The following is a 16,850-nucleotide window of genomic DNA, read 5'->3' on the forward strand; positions in this document are numbered from 1 at the left end:
AGTATCTGAGCTGGTGAATGCAACTGTGAAATCAAGTTGTCTTCATCTTCACATTCTTCTTTCTCTTCCTCCACTGCATGGCAGGTTACATAGGATTACATAGAATTACATAGGATATACCGCACAGAAACAGGCCATCTGGCCCATACCAGTGTTTATGTCCCACTCGAGCCTTCTCCCGTCTTTCCTTATCTAAATCTATCAGCATAGCCCTTTATTCCCTTCCCCCTCATATACTTGTCCAGCCTTCCCTTAAATGAATCTATACTATTCGCTTCAACCACTCCCTGTGGTAGCGAGTTCCACATTCTCACCACTCTTTGGGTAAAGAAGTTTGGGAGGATGAGCAATCTGACCACAGCACCGTGGTACAGGGAGCCATTCAAGTGGGGGGGGAGTAAAAAAAAATGTATTGATAGGGGACAGTATAGTTAAGAGAATAGATACTGTTCTCTGCAGCCGAGAGCGTGAGTCCCGAAGGCTGTGTTGCCTGCCCAGTGCCAGGGTTAAGGACATCTCCTCTGGGCTGGAGAGAAACTTGGAGTGGGATGGGGAAGATCCAGTTGTCATGGTCCACGTAGGTACCAATGACGTAGGTAGGACAAAGAAAGAGGTTCTGCTGAGAGAGTATGAGCAGCTAGGGGCTAAATTAAAAAGCAGAACCACAAAGGTAATAATCTCTGAATTACTACCTGAGTCACAAGCGAATCTGCATAGGATAAATAAGATCAGAGAAATGAACGAGTGGCTCAAAGACTGGTGTGGGAGAAATGGGTTTCGATTTGTGGGGCACTGGCACCAGTACTGGGATAAGGGGGAGCTGTTCCGTTTGGATGGGCTTCACTTGAACCATGCTGGGGCTAGAGTCCTGGCGAATCGAATAATTAGGGCTGTAGAGAGGGCTTTAAACTAAATAGTGCAGGGGAGGGCCCAGGTGAGCGGGAATTTAAAAAGTCAATGAGAAATTAGAAAGCAATAGAGCAGGATAGAGATGGGGGAAATAATAATCAGAGTGTGACAGGAAGGGACAGAATGTTTAAAAATAAGAGTGCAACAGAAAATGGGGCCAAAACAAGGAGAAATGGTAAAAAGACAAAGTTAAAAGCTCTATATCTGAATGCACCCAGCATTCATAACAAGATAGATGAGTTGATGGCACAAATAGATACAAATGTGTATGATCTGATCGCTATTACAGAGACGTGGTTGCAAGGTGACCTGGGCTGGGAACTGAATATTCCAGGGTATTTGACAATTTGGAAGGATACACAGAAAGGAAAGGGAGGTGGGGTGGCTTTGTTGGTTAAGGATGAGATCAGTGCAGTGGTGAGAAGTGATATTGGCTCAGAAGATCAAGATGTAGAATCGGTTTGGGTGGAGATAAAAAATAATAGGGGGAAAAAGTCTCTGGTGGGCGTAGTCTACAGGCCCCCGAACAGTAGCAATACTGTTGGACAGAGTATAAATCAACAAATAATGGAGGCCTGTAAAATAGGTACGGTAATAATCATGGGTGATTTTAATCTCCATATTGATTGGACCAATTAAATTGGCCATGGTAGCCTTGAGGAGGAGTTCATAGAGTGCATCCGGGATGGTTTCCTAGAACATTATGTAATGGAACCAACGGGAGCAGGCTATCTTGGATCTACTGCTGTGTAATGAGACCGAATTAATAAATGGTCTCATAGTAAAGGATCCTCTAGGAAAGAGTGATCATAGCATGGTTGAATTTCAAATTCAGTTGCAGGGTGAGAAAGTTATATCTCAAACCAGTGTCCTGATCTTAAACAAAGGCATTAACAAATGCACAAGGGCAGAACTGGCTAAAGTGGACTGGAAAAATAAATTAAAAGGTAAGACAGTTGAAATGCAGTGGTGGACATTTAAGGAGATATTTCATAATTCTCAAAAAAAATATATTCCAGTGAGAAAGAAAGATTTTAAGAGAATTTTAATCTGTGGCTAACTAATGAAGTAAAGGATGCTATCAAATTGAAAATGAAGGCATACAATGTTGCCAAGGTTGGTGGGAAACCAGAGGATTGGGAAATTTTTAAAAACCAGCAAAGGATGACTAAAAAAAATAAAGAGAGAGAAGATGAATTATGAGAGTAAACAGGCAAGAAATAGTAAATGTTGGTCCCTTAGAGGATGAGACTGGGGAATTAATAATGGGGAACGGGGAAATGGTAGAGACCCTGAACAAATATTTTGTATCTGTACTCACGGTAGAAGATACTAACAACATCCCAATAATGGATAATCAAGGGGCAACAGGGAGGGAGGAACTAAAGACAATCACTATCACTAAGGAAATAGTACTTGGTAAAATAATGGGACTAAAAGACGACCAGATGGCTTGCATCCCAGGGTCTTAAAAGAAGTGGCTGCAGAGATAATGGATGCATTGGTTGCAATATACCAAAATTTCCTGGACTCTGGATAGGTCCCAGCGGATTGGAAAACCGCAAATGTAACACTCCTATTTAAGAAAGGAGGGAGACAGAAAGCAGGAAACTATAGACCAGTTAGCCTAACATCTGTCGTTGGGAAAATGCTGGAGTCCTTCATTAAGGAAGCAGTAGCAGGGCATTTGGAAAATCATAATGCAGTCAAGCAGACCTCATTACAGCCTTGGTCCAAACATGGAAAAAAGAGCTGAACTCAAGAGGTGAGGTGAGAGTGACTGCCCTTGACATCAAGGCAGTATTTGATCGAGTGTGGCATCAAGGAGCCCTAGCAAAACTGAAGTCAATGGGAATCAAGGGGAAAACTCTCCATTGGTTGGAATCATAGCTAGCACAAAGGAAGTTGGCTGTGGTTGTTGGAGGTCATTCATCTCAATCACATGACATCACTGCAGGAGTTCCTCAGGGCAGTGTCCTAGGCCCAACCATCTTCAGCTGTTTCATCAATGACCTTCCCTCCATCATAAGGTCAGAAGTAGGGATGTTCGCTGATGATTGCACACTGTTCAGCACCATTCGAGACTCGTCAGATACTGACGCAGTCCGTGTCCATATGCAGCAAGACCTGGACAACATTCAGACTTGGGCTGACAAGTGGCAAGTAACATTCGCACCACACAAGTGCCAGGCAATGACCATCTCCAACAAGTGAGACTCTAACCATCTCCCCTTGACATTCAATGGCATTACCATCGCTGAATCCCCCACTATCAACATCCTGGGGGTTACCATTGATCAGAAACTGAACTGGACCAGCCATATAAATACTGTGGCTACAAGAGCAGGCCAGAGGCTGGGAATTCTGTGGCGAGTGTCTCACCTCCTGACTCCCCAAAGCCTTTCCACCATCTACAAGGCACAAGTCAGGAGTGTGATGGAATACTCTCCACTTGCCTGGATGAGTGCAGCTCCAACAACACTCAAGAAGCTCGACACCATTCAGGATAAAGCAGCCCGCTTGATTGGCACTCCATCCACCACCTTCAACATTCACTCCCTCCACCACCGGCACACTGTGGCTGCAGTGTGTACCATCTACAAGATGCACTGCGGCAACTCGCCAAAGCTCCTTCAACAGCACCTTCCAAACCCGCGACCTCTACCACTTAGAAGGACAAGGGCAGCAGACGCATGGGAACATCACCAACTACAAGTTCCCCTCCAAGCCACACACCATCCTGACTTGGACCTGTATCGCCGTTCCTTCACTGTCGTTGTGCCAAAATCCTGGAACTCCCTTCCTAACAGCATTGTGGGTGTACCTACACCATATGGGCTGCAGCAGTTCAAGAAGGCGGCTCACCACCATCTTCTCAAGGGCAATTAGGGATGGGCACTAAATGCAGGCCTAGCCAGTGACGCCCACATCCCATCAATGAATTAAAAAAAAGAGTCAGCATGGTTTTATGAAAGGGAAGACATGTTTAACAAATTTACTGGAGTTCTTTGAGGATGTTACGAGCAGGGTGGACAAAGGTGAGCCAGTGGATGTGGTGTACTTGGATTTCCAGAAGGCATTCGATAAGGTGCCACATAAAAGGTTACTGCATAAGATAAGAGCTCACAGAGTTGGGGGTAATATATTAGCATGGATAGAGAATTGGATAACTAACAGAAAGCAGAGAGTCGGGATAAATGGGTAATTTTCCGGTTGGCAAACGGTAACTAGTGTAGGGGGTGGTGTGTGGTGCCCAGCCAGCTTCGCCTCTGACTGTCCCCTTTTGAGCGGTTCGAATCGCTCCCACACCCCTGGGTTCTAGACACCGGACTTAGGTACAGGTGGCGATACAGAAAATTGTATAGACAAGTGGTTTGGTGTAAAAAAAACAAGATTTTATTAAAAGCAGAATACAGGTAGACTACCCTTTATCCGGACTTCCGAAAACCGAAACCCTCTAAAAACCGAAGGTTTTTTCGTTCAGCGTAAGTCGTGCGTACGACTTACGCTGAACGAAAAAACCTTCGGTTTTTAGAGGGTTCCGGTTGCGGAAGTTCGGATAAAGGGTAAGTCGTGTGCACGACCCCCCACCAACCCCCCCGCGGACCCCACCGGCCCCGACAACCGCCGACCCCGCCAGCCCCGACAACCGCCGGCCCCGCCAGCCCCGACAACCACCGACCCCGCCAGCCCCGACAACCGCCGACCCCCCCGCGGACCCCGCCGGCCCCAACAACCGCGGACCCCGCCAGCCCCGACAACCGCCGACCCCCCCGCGGACCCCGCCGGCCCCGACAACCGCCGACCCCGCCAGCCCCGACAACCGCCGACCCCCCCACGTACCCCGCCGGCCCTGACCCCCGCCGACCCCGACTGACTTACGCTGAGCGTCAGCGTAAGTCGTGCGCACGATCCCCCGCCGACCCCCCTGCGGACCCCCGCCGACCCACCTTCCGAAATCCGAAATTCTCCTTTATCCGAAACTCGGCTGGTCCCGAGGTTTTCGGATAAAGGATAGTCTACCTGTACAACAATCTTAAGAAAATTACTGGTATGAAAATACAGGCATAAAAACAATTACACTTATGTGGGAATGGGGAACACACGGCACATCGAGGGAAAACAACTACATTAACAATCCCCTTATCCTTAGCCCACCCCCTATACCTAACTAGATTAAGGTATGAGGGGCCAGGAATACATGCTCACCAGTCCAAAACCTGTTGCTTTAACGGTTGTGAGTTTTGAGGTCTGTCCTCCCTGTCCTTCGGGGTACCCCATCGCCACGTGGTCTCAGGGCGCGGTGCTGAAGTTGTTGCTGCGAAGCACCCTCCCTTTTCCTCGGCTACCATCGTCATCTCGTCGCGATGGGTTTTCTTCTTCTTCTCCCTCGAGCGGTCGTCGGCGGTAATGTTATGGTCAGAGTCGATTGGCGGTCTTTACCGTCTAGATGATTTCACTACCCAAGCTTCGAACGCCAGTATATTTGTCACGGGCGCTGCCACCCACTCTTTGAACGCCTGCTTATTCGCAATGTTCAAAACACCAACTTATTCTCACTGTCCATACATGCACTGCCAATTTCTTCACCAAACGCCAGCTTATAACTTGGCGTTTAGGTTTTACCAATGCGTCTTTCGCTGCCCTTCTCTGCTCTTATCGGTTTACCTTCTTCTTCTTCTTCATCTCGTCTCCTCTGCCCCTTTGTGGCCTGTGTGCCCTGTGTGGCTTTGAACTCGGGTCTCGTTCTCCTCCCGTGTTTGGCCCCGGTGTAATGGGCGACCTTGGTGGTTGAACGGTGCGGGGAGCGAGAAGAGAACCCGCCACGGGTCCAGGGCGCGAGCACAAGCGGCAGCAGGCCAAAAGCCAAACGATGAGAGCAGCAGCAAGAGAGCTAAGAGAGCGATTACCACTGATGGGCCTACAATTATGCCCGTTCTTCAACTCCTTATCTGCGCGCCAAATCAGGTCAGTCCATTGTTTAACTTTTGGCGGGATTGTTTTAAATGATTACAACCATTTACTTTAACGACTTTTGGAGTGGTTGTCTCCGGGTCTAATGGCCCTGATGTCCTGGTTGTTTGTCATGGATAAGACTTAATTGTCCCCATCCTAACTTGATGGCTACTGTGAACTGTTACCGATTAAAACATGCAGAAACCTAATGGCCACGATTACAGGCCCATTCAAGCTTGATTGGATTCAAGTCGAATGAATGCATATTCTGTGTTTACTTTGTCCTGTTCTCACAGATTCCTGCATTTTAAGTTTCGTCTCCGGGCCTGCTTGTCTGCAGAGCCTTGCTTTCTAAAAATCCTGTCAGTTTTGGTCACGAGGTAACAGAAGCCATTTTGGGTGCCCTGGTTTTAATAACTTGTCCAAAACAGGGTCCCTTGATCCATAATTTGGGGAGTGTGGGAATTTTGAGAACCCTGCGCCTTACACTAGTGGGGTGCCACAGGGATCGGTGCTGGGGCCTCAACTATTTACAATCTACATTAATGACTTGGATGAAGGGACCGAGTGTAATGTAGCCAAGTTTGCGGATGATACAAAGATGGGTGGGAAAGGAAGTTGTGCAAAGTACTCAAAGAATCTGCAAAGGGATATAGACAGGCTAAGTGAGTGGGCAAACATTTGGCAGATGGAGTGTAATGTGGGAAAGTGTGAGGTTATCCACTTTAGCAGGAAAAATAAAAAAGCAAATTATTATTTAAATGGAGAGAGATTACAAAATGCTACAGTTCAGAGGGACCTGGGGGTCCTTGTGCATGAAACACAAAAAGTTAGCATGCAGGTACAGCAAGTAATCAAAAAGACAAATGGAATGTTGGCCTTTATTTCAAGGGGAGTGGAGTATAAAAGCAGGGAAGTCACGCTACAACTGTACAGGGTATTGGTGAGACCACACCTTGAGTACCGCGAGCAGTTTTGGTCTCCTTATTTAAGGAAGGATATACTTGCATTGGAGGCAGTTCAGAGACGATTCACTAGATTAATTCCAGAGATGAGGGGTTGACTTATGAGGAAAGGTTGAGCAGGTTGGGCCTATACTCCTTGGAATTTAGAAGAATGAGAGGTGATCTTATCAAAACATATAAGATACTGAGGGGGCACGACAAGGTAGATGCAGAGAGGGTGTTTCCCCTCGTGGGGAAATCTAGAACTCGGGGCATAGTTTCAGAATAAATGGTCGCTCTTTTAGAACTGAGATGATGAGGAATTTCTTCTCTCAGTGGGTCGTAAATCTGTAGAATTCTCTGCCCCAGAGAGCTGTGGAGTCTGGGTCATGAATTTTGATAATCGTGGGGCAGTACTGTGTGGCGGGGCAGGTTAGTAGAGGACCTTTGTCTTACGGATGTTTAGTGTAAAACCCATGCTCTTGTACACTTCGGTGAAGGTGCTGATGATGGTTTGGAGGTCGAACTCCTGTTTTGTTTATATTTAGGCTGGTTACATTTCTTGTAGATCCCTCCCCCCATCTTATTAGTTTAAATCCTTTGCCACCTCCCTATTTACCCTTTCTGCTAGAACACGGGTCCCAATATCGGTTCAGGTGGAGCCTGTTCCATCGGTACAGCTTCTTCCTGTCCCAGAACTGGTGCCAGTGTCCCATGAAAAGGAACGCCTCTTTCCCACACCAGCCCTTTAGCCACATGTTAATTCTTCTGATCTGTCTGTTTCTATGCCAATTTGCACGTGGCTCGGGCAATAATCCAGCGATTATTACCCTCGAGGTCCTGCTTTTTAATTTAGAGCCTAACTCCTGATACTCTTTCAGCAGGACCGTCTCCCTGTTCCTACCTATGTCGTTTGTTCCAACATGGAACACGACAACTGGATTTACCCCCTCCCTTTCCAAGTTCCTCTCCAGCTGCCATGAGATATCCCTTACCCTGGCAACACATCCTTCCGGGTTCTCATTCTTGGCTGCAGAGGACATTATCTATCCCCCTAATTATAGAGTCACCTATCACTACCAGATTTCTATTCTGCTCTTCCCCTCCTTGGACAGCCTTCTGAGCCAAGGTGCCTTGGTCTGCATTATGGCTGTCTTTTTTGTCTGCAGTCTTTCTCCTTGTCCTCATAGATAGTGAGTACATCGTACCTGTTGGGCAGGGCCAGTGTCTGCGGGATCTCCTCCTCAACCTCTCCTAAATCCCTGCTACCCGGCTCCCTGACAGTCACATCCTCCACTTCCTGAACATATGCTTTCCTCTGGGGTGTGACTGTATTCTGGATAAAACTGTCCATAAATTCTTCCCCCTCCTTTATGTGTCGGTGTGTCTCCAACTCGCACTCCAGCTCAATGACACTGAGCAAGAGAGATTTGAGATGGAGGCATCTCCTGCAGTCGTGTTTGCTCGGGACAGTCTCGTATACTGCAGTCCAGACACACAACCTGCCCTGCCATATCTTAGTCTACCCTTATTTTATTTACTTAATTAGTTAAAGTATTTATTCAACGATTATTTATAGTTATATTAATTAGTTTAACTAGTTAAGCTATAAATTTAATGCAGTACGTTATAGTTTCCTGGTCCTAGTTTAATCCACTGTCCTAGGTTAGAGAGTAAAAAAACGGCAGTACTCACCAACCAATCACCTACCTGCTGTCTGGTGGCATCACTCCTTGGCCGCGATTTCGCCAACCGAGTTGGGCTAAGTGCGGCCGAGGTAGGTGCCGGACGGCGACCCCGCTCTCGGTTCCATCCTGCTGTGTGAGAAGAATTTTCTGTTGACTGGGCTTGTTAAGCCCGCCCTGCGAGGTTCCTGGCCAATTGAAAGGAAACAGGCCTGATGACATCATTTGATGATGCATCATCAACCGGTTTCCTTAAAGGGGCCATGCTCAAAATGATTTTGACAGTTGTGCTGTCAGTGTTCTACAGCATTGAGGTGCTGCAAACACTGACAAGCACTAGACAAAAGGTGCACGGCTGCACCCAGGCTCTCCCATGACTTCCTCCATTTACTTATGGAGGGAGTCACAGTATGCAGAGAGGTTCTCCTCCCTTTCAATGGGTGGAAGATACCTCCCCAGGACACCAACACAGCCTGGTTGCACATTGCACAGGAGGCCACAAGCAGGGATGTTGTCAGGAGGACCAGGCTGCAGTGGCGCAAACCTTTCAATGATCTCAGTAGATCACGAAATGTTACTGCAAAGCCACACTCAACCTCATCCTGCTGTGCCACTCATCACATCCTCATGACTCTGCCTTCCCTACCCTACTCCTGCACATCCTTACTCACACCAACTTAACTTGCACCTCCACCCATCCCTCTCTATCTACATTATCACTTTCCCATCTCACTAGCCACCCCTCACACTCGCCCTCATCCTACTGCAAACATACCAACTAACAGCACACAAGGGTAGGCACCTGGGCGGTTTAGCCAATGTTCATGTGAAGTCTCTGGTAATGTGCTGTCAAACATTGAAACCTTTATTTTCAACACTTTGCGTTCTTGGACCGATTTGGGTGCACCTTTGAAAGCGGCTTAATGAGTTGCAGTGAATGGTGAGACATAAGGATACCCCACCCCAAATGGTGATGACTGTGCATGAATTGGCTTGGACATTGTAGGGATGCCTTATGGTGCTGGTGTGGGGTGGTGCCAACCTGGCGCATCATGTGGCAGCCAGGGTGTACAGCGTCAAGTGAAGTAAATCTGGCCATGGTGAGGCCATCACTGGTGTTCTGGGTGGCAATGGGTGCTGACGCCCTGTGCCCTGTGCAGCATCAGGTGATTGCGGAGAAGTTTGGTGTTTTTGTTGGTGGTGCTGGTGTGCCTGGTGATGTTGGTGTTGGGGCTGATCGTGGTAGGATTCTGAGGACTAAGGTGAGATTTTTTTCAAGGGCACCGATGTTGCTGGAATAGAGGCAGGTGAGGTTGAGATGACAGACGCGATCTGTCAATGGTGAGAGAGGTTGCTCCAAGGAGGTGACAGTGGATAGAGAGTTTACTCCAAACACTTCCAAACAACATAAAGCTCAAAATTGGGTTCCAAATCATGAAGGCTCCACCTTCTAAGATTGGGAAGTGAACAGCTGTGAAATGGTAGCTTTTATACCACTTTTGTAGCTGTCACCTATTCACAGCAATGGAGAATCATTTGAGAACACAACATATTTACTTGAGGTGATACCCGCTCTCTGGGAACCTCGTTAAAAACCTGATAAAATGGTAAGTACATGGGAAAATGGTGCTTAACTACCTTTTAACTCTCACTCGGGTCGCTGCTCCTTTTATCACTGCCGCTCTCGCTGGTCCTGCTCTCTCTCTGGTCTCGGGCCTTGGGTCGTCGCTTCCTTTATCACCACCGCTCTCGCTGGTCCCACTCTTGCTCTAGTCTCGGGTCGTCGCTCCTTTTATCCCCGCCGCTCTTGCTGGTCCTGCTCTCGCTCTGGTCTCAGGCCTTGGGTCACTGCTCCTTTTATCACTGCCGCTCTCGCTGGTCCCACTCTTGCTGGTCCCACTCTCGCTAGTCCCGCTCTTGCTCTAGTCTCGGGTCGCTGCTACTTTTATCACTGCCGCTCTAGCTGGTCCCACTCTTGCTCTAGTCTCGGGTCACCGCTCCTTTTATCACCACTGCTCTCACTGGTCTCACTCTCGCTCTGGTCTTGGGCCTTGGGTCGTCGCTCCTTTTATCACCGCCGCTCTCGCTGGTCCCGGTCTCGCTGGCCCCGCTCTCGCTGGTCCCACTCTCGCTCTGGTCTCGGGCCTTGGGTTGCCGCTCCTTTTATCCCCACTGCTCTTGCTGGTCCCGCTCTCACTGGTCCCACTCTCGCTCTGGTCTCGGGCCTTGGGTCACCGCTCCTTTTATCACCGCCGCTCTCGCTGGTCCCGCTCTCGCTGGTCCCGCTCTCGCTGGTCCCGCTCTCGCTCTGGTCTCGGGCCTTGGGTCGCCGCTCCTTTTATCACCGCCGCTCTCACTGGTCCCGCTCTCGCTGGTCCCACTCTCGCTCTGGTCTCGGGCCTTGGGTCGCTGCTCCTTTTATCCCCGCTGCTCTCGCTGGTCCCACTCTCGCTCTTGTTCAGTTCTTGCGTATCTGAAATGAGAAAGGGTCAAAGGTTGGGTTGTGGTGAGGGGAGAGGAGAAAGTAAGAAGTGCATGCTTATACATCTGCAGCTTGTAAGGCAGAATAGATTGACCGATGAAGGAAAAGTGGGGCAAGAGAAGAAGGATTAGGTTTGCGTATACCCTCATCTTCACTGACTTCAGTCCTGCCAGTGGCCATGGGTTCAACAATGGCCCTTCCCAAAATGGCCAGCACTGTCTTCTCCACTGGGGTTACAACATGCAGGCGCGTCTCTCCCACTCCCATTAATTCCTGCTGCATCCAGTTGTGCGGCGCCTTCTCCTGCAAGAAAGAGGAAAGTGTGTCAATGAGTGTTATGCAATATGTTTGGGTGATGTGGCTGTCATGGTTGAATAGTTACCAGTGTGTGCAAGCATTGCAATGTGGGTGCAAGGCTCGCAACAGTGTTAAGCGTGTGAGGGTGAGGTGAACCATATGAATGTTAGGTATGAGTCCTGATTGATAGAGATTGTTGGTAGGTGAGTGATGGGGGTGTAGTGCATTGAACAGTGGCTGAGGCTAGTGGTGCAGTTGGTAAAATATGGAATTTGAAGATGTACTCACTGACCTTGACAACTCGTGTGAGATCATTAAACTTCTTCCTGCACTGCATCCAGGTCCTTGGGTCTATACACTCCTGACATTGGCCTCCACTGCTATCTCTTGCCACTGCCTTCTGAGCATGTGTCTGGAGGGCCTCCAGCCCCCCTGAGGATACAGAATATCTCTCCTTCTTTCCACCTCTTCCACCAAAACCTCCAGTGCAGTGCCTGATAAACCTTGGTGCATCCTCTCTCCCATGGTCAGCCATTGTTGATTCTTCCACAGCACAATATTCAGGATGATATCAGCACCACCAGCAGCCACAATGCACCTCCCCTTTAAGAGGTGCAGTCTAGCTTTAAGTAGTGCTAGGCACTCACAATATTGCGACCCCTGCTGAAGCATGCAGCCAATGAACAGATCAGGGAGCAGTGGCTGTACGCAGAAATCATGGAAATGAGCAGGCAGCAGAAAGTTGCCGTCCTGCCCGCAGTGCAATGAACGGGCACACGTTAATCGCGCATCGCAATCCTTACGTCCATTTTCAGGGGTTATCCAATTTAATCCCCATGAAAACTAGAAAGAAGATGATTGGATAAATTATAAAGTTAAATAAAAGTAGGAAAAAATAGAGAAGGCAAGAGAAACACTGAACATAAGACTGATGTGAACATTTCAAGTAACAATGAAGAGTTTTCAAATAAAGGTGAAAGAAAATACTAGTCTTAAAACTGATCATAGAAAGCTGGAAATTAGGGCACAAGAAGAAGAGTTATTAAATAATTACCTCACAACCAAAAGAAATTCAGATATTAGACTTTTAGGAACACCAGAGAAAGTATTGGACAATGTGCAAGTAATGACAGATATGATTATAAAAAGCGTAGATGCTCTTAAAATAGAACCTGGTCCAATTAGCATGCACCCACACATCTTAAAGGAGTTGCAGACAGAAATTAATGAAGTTTGACATTTCTTTAAGATCACTTAATTCTGAAGAGATTCCTATGGATTGAAAAATGACCATTATAAATCCATTCTTTAAAAACTACAGACCGGAAAATTGAGGTTTAAATAACCTACTGAAGTTCGTTAAAGATATTATTGACATTGTAGGCAGGGGAGATGCAACTGCTATTACAAACGTTGATTTTCAAAGAGCTTTTGACAAGATTCTAAATTAGCATTTGATGGTTAAAGTAGGGAGTCATGGGATGGGTTCAAATATGAAGAACTGAACAACTTACAGGGAGCGACAGAGGATAGTAAGGATTATCACACAGGATGTGCACATAGATACAAAGATTTTATTTTTATTTTTATGGAAATTTTTAGGTACATTTTCTTCTAATGTTTGTATTTTAATTTGTTACGAGAACTGGCACATAGTCTGTTCCTAATCCAAGATCAATGGCCTCCTGCGGTTGGCTGCCAGGAGATCCCAGCAACCATCCAGATGTGACTTTCTTATTTTCCCACTCTCCTGCTTGGAAATGCCACAGCTTTTGCTCATTCAACATGGCTCTGATTATGAACTGAATGGCATGGGAATCAAATCTGTGCCTATTACTGCTCTTGGCACTAAAGTTTAGTATTTCCACAATGCTTCATCATAAAGATAATTTTACTGTGTCCTGTGCCAAAGACAAATATAAAATAAGACAACCTGTAATGACAGGAAGGACCAAGAATATGGAAAGTACTGCAAATAGAGACCTACAGATTGCATATCAGTGATGAAGACCCTTAATGAAGCAGCCAGATGGTTTAATGCTGTCAGAATGATTGATGATCTTGTTAAATAACCATCTCTGCTCTATAAGTGCCACTTACAAAAAAATATATCCTTGACTTGGTAACCATATCCAGAATAAAGTGGGCAATCAGTGGGAAGGTTCAGCCTACTTGTCACCATCAGTAATTTCACTGTTCTGAAAAGTTCATATCTAACAAGTATTGTATTGTATACTGTAGCCCTGCTTACCAGTGTTTTAAGAAAACCCATCTCTTCTTCATCGATTCAACACAATCCAAAGCCATGTAGACCAATGTACAAGATGAGGATGGGCTTTGCTGTGCTGGAATCCATCATCTACACTGAAAAGATGTGATCCAGCTGTCCATCTTTTACAACATTAAATGGCTGGAGCAGCATCACTAGAATTGCAAGTATTTAGGGCAAATCTCATTGCTTCTGTCAGATTTAAGAATGGCTATAGCTCAGCTCAACATTCTACGGAATAACAACAACAGCAACAACTTGTATTTGTATAGCACGTTTAACGTAGTAAAACGTCCCAAGGCGCTTCACATGAGTATTAAAAGACAGAACAATAACAGTAGCAAACATTCACACATCACGTTCAGATGGTATAGTTACCTGTGTCACTTGTGCACAAAAGTTTAAATGATAGAATTAATCACCATTCTCTGAACCAGGTTTTTGTAACATACAGTATGCTTAGTGGCACCCCTAATCTTTCTGTTCTCCAAGCAACCACCAGAGTCAAAGTTGTAACTTGTCACAGCTGCCTCCACCTGTAACCTGTTCATATCATCTTCCTGTGTGTTAGGTATGGCTCCAGCCAGTGAAGAGTTTTTCCCCTGATTCCCATTGACTTCAATTTTACTAGGGCTCCTTGATGCCACACTCGGTCAAATGCTACCTTGATGTCAAGGGCAGTCACTCTCACCTCACTTCTGGAATTCAGCTCTTTTGTCCATGTTTGGACCAAGGCTGTAATGAGGTCTGGAGCCGAGTACTCCTGGTGGGACCCGAACTGAGCATCGGTGAGCAGGTTATTGGTGAGTAAGTGCCTCTTGATAGCACTGTCGACGACACCTTCCATCACTTTGCTGGTGATTGTGAGTAGACTGATGGGACAGTAATTGGCCAGATTGGATTTGTCCTGCTTTTTGTGGACAGGACATACTTGGGCAGTTTTCTACATTGTCGGATAGATGCCAGTGTTGTAGCCAAATATATTTAACCAAATATGGTTGGTAAGAAAATCAGTGTCAAAGTAAAACATTTGCATCTATGCATAATTAATTTTAGAGTCACCCTATATGTTCATAACCAGTCAAAAACCTGTTAAAACTGTGATAAGACAATTATATGATAATGATGTTATGCAGCCAATCCAATAGAGGGGGCAAAAGAGTTTCCATTCCAGTGCCTTTACTATGGTATATAACATGAATTACTATTTTTTTAAATGATTATGCATTACAACCTCTATATACAAATCAGGCATACATTCTTGCAAACAAAAATGGTTAAGTTTAAGCACATACAAAGGATATATTAGCTGCACTATTCATACTCCACTCCACATTATCCAGTCAGTTAGATAATCCTCTGCAGTCTACTGTCTAAATCAAACCTGTAGCATTCTTAATTCCAATAAGGCTTAAGACGATTACTTTGAAATAAAAGCTGTTGAGAGTTAAACCCTCATGTGCAACTAAAACCTGTTTCCTGCATATATTTCTCCAAACTAATCCTGCAGTAACTTTCAGCCCCCATTAATAAATTTGGTATTGATCTGTACTGCTAATTCTTCCTCATATTTTCAAGCTAACACTACCTTCTGCAAATAAATAGTGGAGAGACAAGGAAGACTATTTGAAAATGGTAAGAAATAAATCCCAATGATAACTGGGGGAGGTGAGTTGGTTTCCTTCAATTCAGTGGAGGGATGGTACTGTTGAAAACTGATGGGTGGTCATATCGGGTGTTGTAAATCTGGCTTTGCAGCTTTTTAGAATTCACTAATGGGTTGAAATCTGGATCATCAGTGAACCATGTGTTGTTATGTGTGAACTGGAATGAGGAGCAACATATTGGAATTTGTCCATACTTGTCCAGTCTGTCAAAAGCTCAAAGCAGCTTATGAGAGACTGATAAATGTGACTATAAACGTAGAATTATCAGAAGCATCATGATTTTTCATACTGTGTTTAATGGAAAATAGGAAATAAATACTCACTCATTATGGTGGACTAGTTTAATGAAGTAACAACACAAGTTCCATTCATCAGCATAACTGCAGAAATGCTGTACAGCAGTTATGACATCTTTTGCCAGTGAAATAAGAACATAAGAAATAGGAGCAGGAGTAGGCCATACGGCCCCGCGAGCCTGTTCCACCATTCAATAAGATCATGGCTGAACTTCTACAATAACTCCACTTTCCCGCTCTATCCCCATTCTGTTGATTCCCTTTGTGCCCAAAAATCTATCGATCTCAGTCTTGAATATACTCAATAACTGAGCATCCACAGCCGTCTGGGGTAGAGAATTCCAAAGATTCACAACCCACTGAGTGAAGAAATTCCTCCTCATCTCAGTCCTAAATGGCCGACCCCTTATCCTGAGACTATGACCCCTAGTTCTAGACTCTCCAGCCAGGAGAAACAGCCTCTCAGCATCTACCTTAGCACCTAAGATATGCATCTAGCTCTTTCTAAAATTATTAAGGCGCACAATATTAACTGCTTTATCTGGGAATCTGTTCCACATATTGGCCTACAAAGTCAATAATGCTGCACCCGTTTTACAGACATAAAATCAGTGCCAATGTGTCAAATATGGCAGGAGACATGCACATACACATTTGGAGCCGTATTGGTCTAGCCATCTCGAGCCCAAATCTGAAAAAGGCGTTACGCCTTTGCAATGCAAAAAGGGGACCTTATGCCTGTTTAAATAAGGGACAGCCAATAGATCATGTCTGACTAACCTGATTGTGTTCTTTGATGAAGTAACAGAGAGGGTTGATGTTGTAGTGCAGTAGATGTTGTATATATGGACTTTTAAAAGGCATTTTATAAAGTACCACATAACAGATTTATTTGGAAAATAGAAGCACATGGTAGTAAAGGGATGGTGGTAACTTTTGTACGTAACAGGCTAAGGGATAAGAGGCAGAGAGTAATGGTGAACAGATGTTTTGCTAACTGGAGAGAAATATGCAGTGGGGTCCCTCAGGGGTCGATATTACAACCATTGCTTTTCTTGTTATATATAAAAATGACCTGGACTTGGGTATAGGGAGTACAATTTAGAGGTTTGTGGATGATACAAAACTTGGTATACAGTAGTAAATAGTGAGCAGGATAGCAGACTTCAGGAGGACATAGACAGACTGGTGAAATGGGCAGACACATGCAATTTAATGCAGATAAGTGTGAAGAGATGCACTTTGGGAGAAACAACATGGAGAGGCAGTATAATCTAATTGGTAGTATTTTGAGGAAGGTGCAAGAACAGGGGAACCTGGGGGAGCATAGTCACAAATCCTTGAA

This window comes from Somniosus microcephalus, chromosome 9, assembly GCF_052327205.1.
Source record: "Somniosus microcephalus isolate GS21.2 chromosome 9, FLI_Smic_1.0, whole genome shotgun sequence".
NCBI classification, from domain to species: domain Eukaryota; kingdom Metazoa; phylum Chordata; class Chondrichthyes; order Squaliformes; family Somniosidae; genus Somniosus; species Somniosus microcephalus.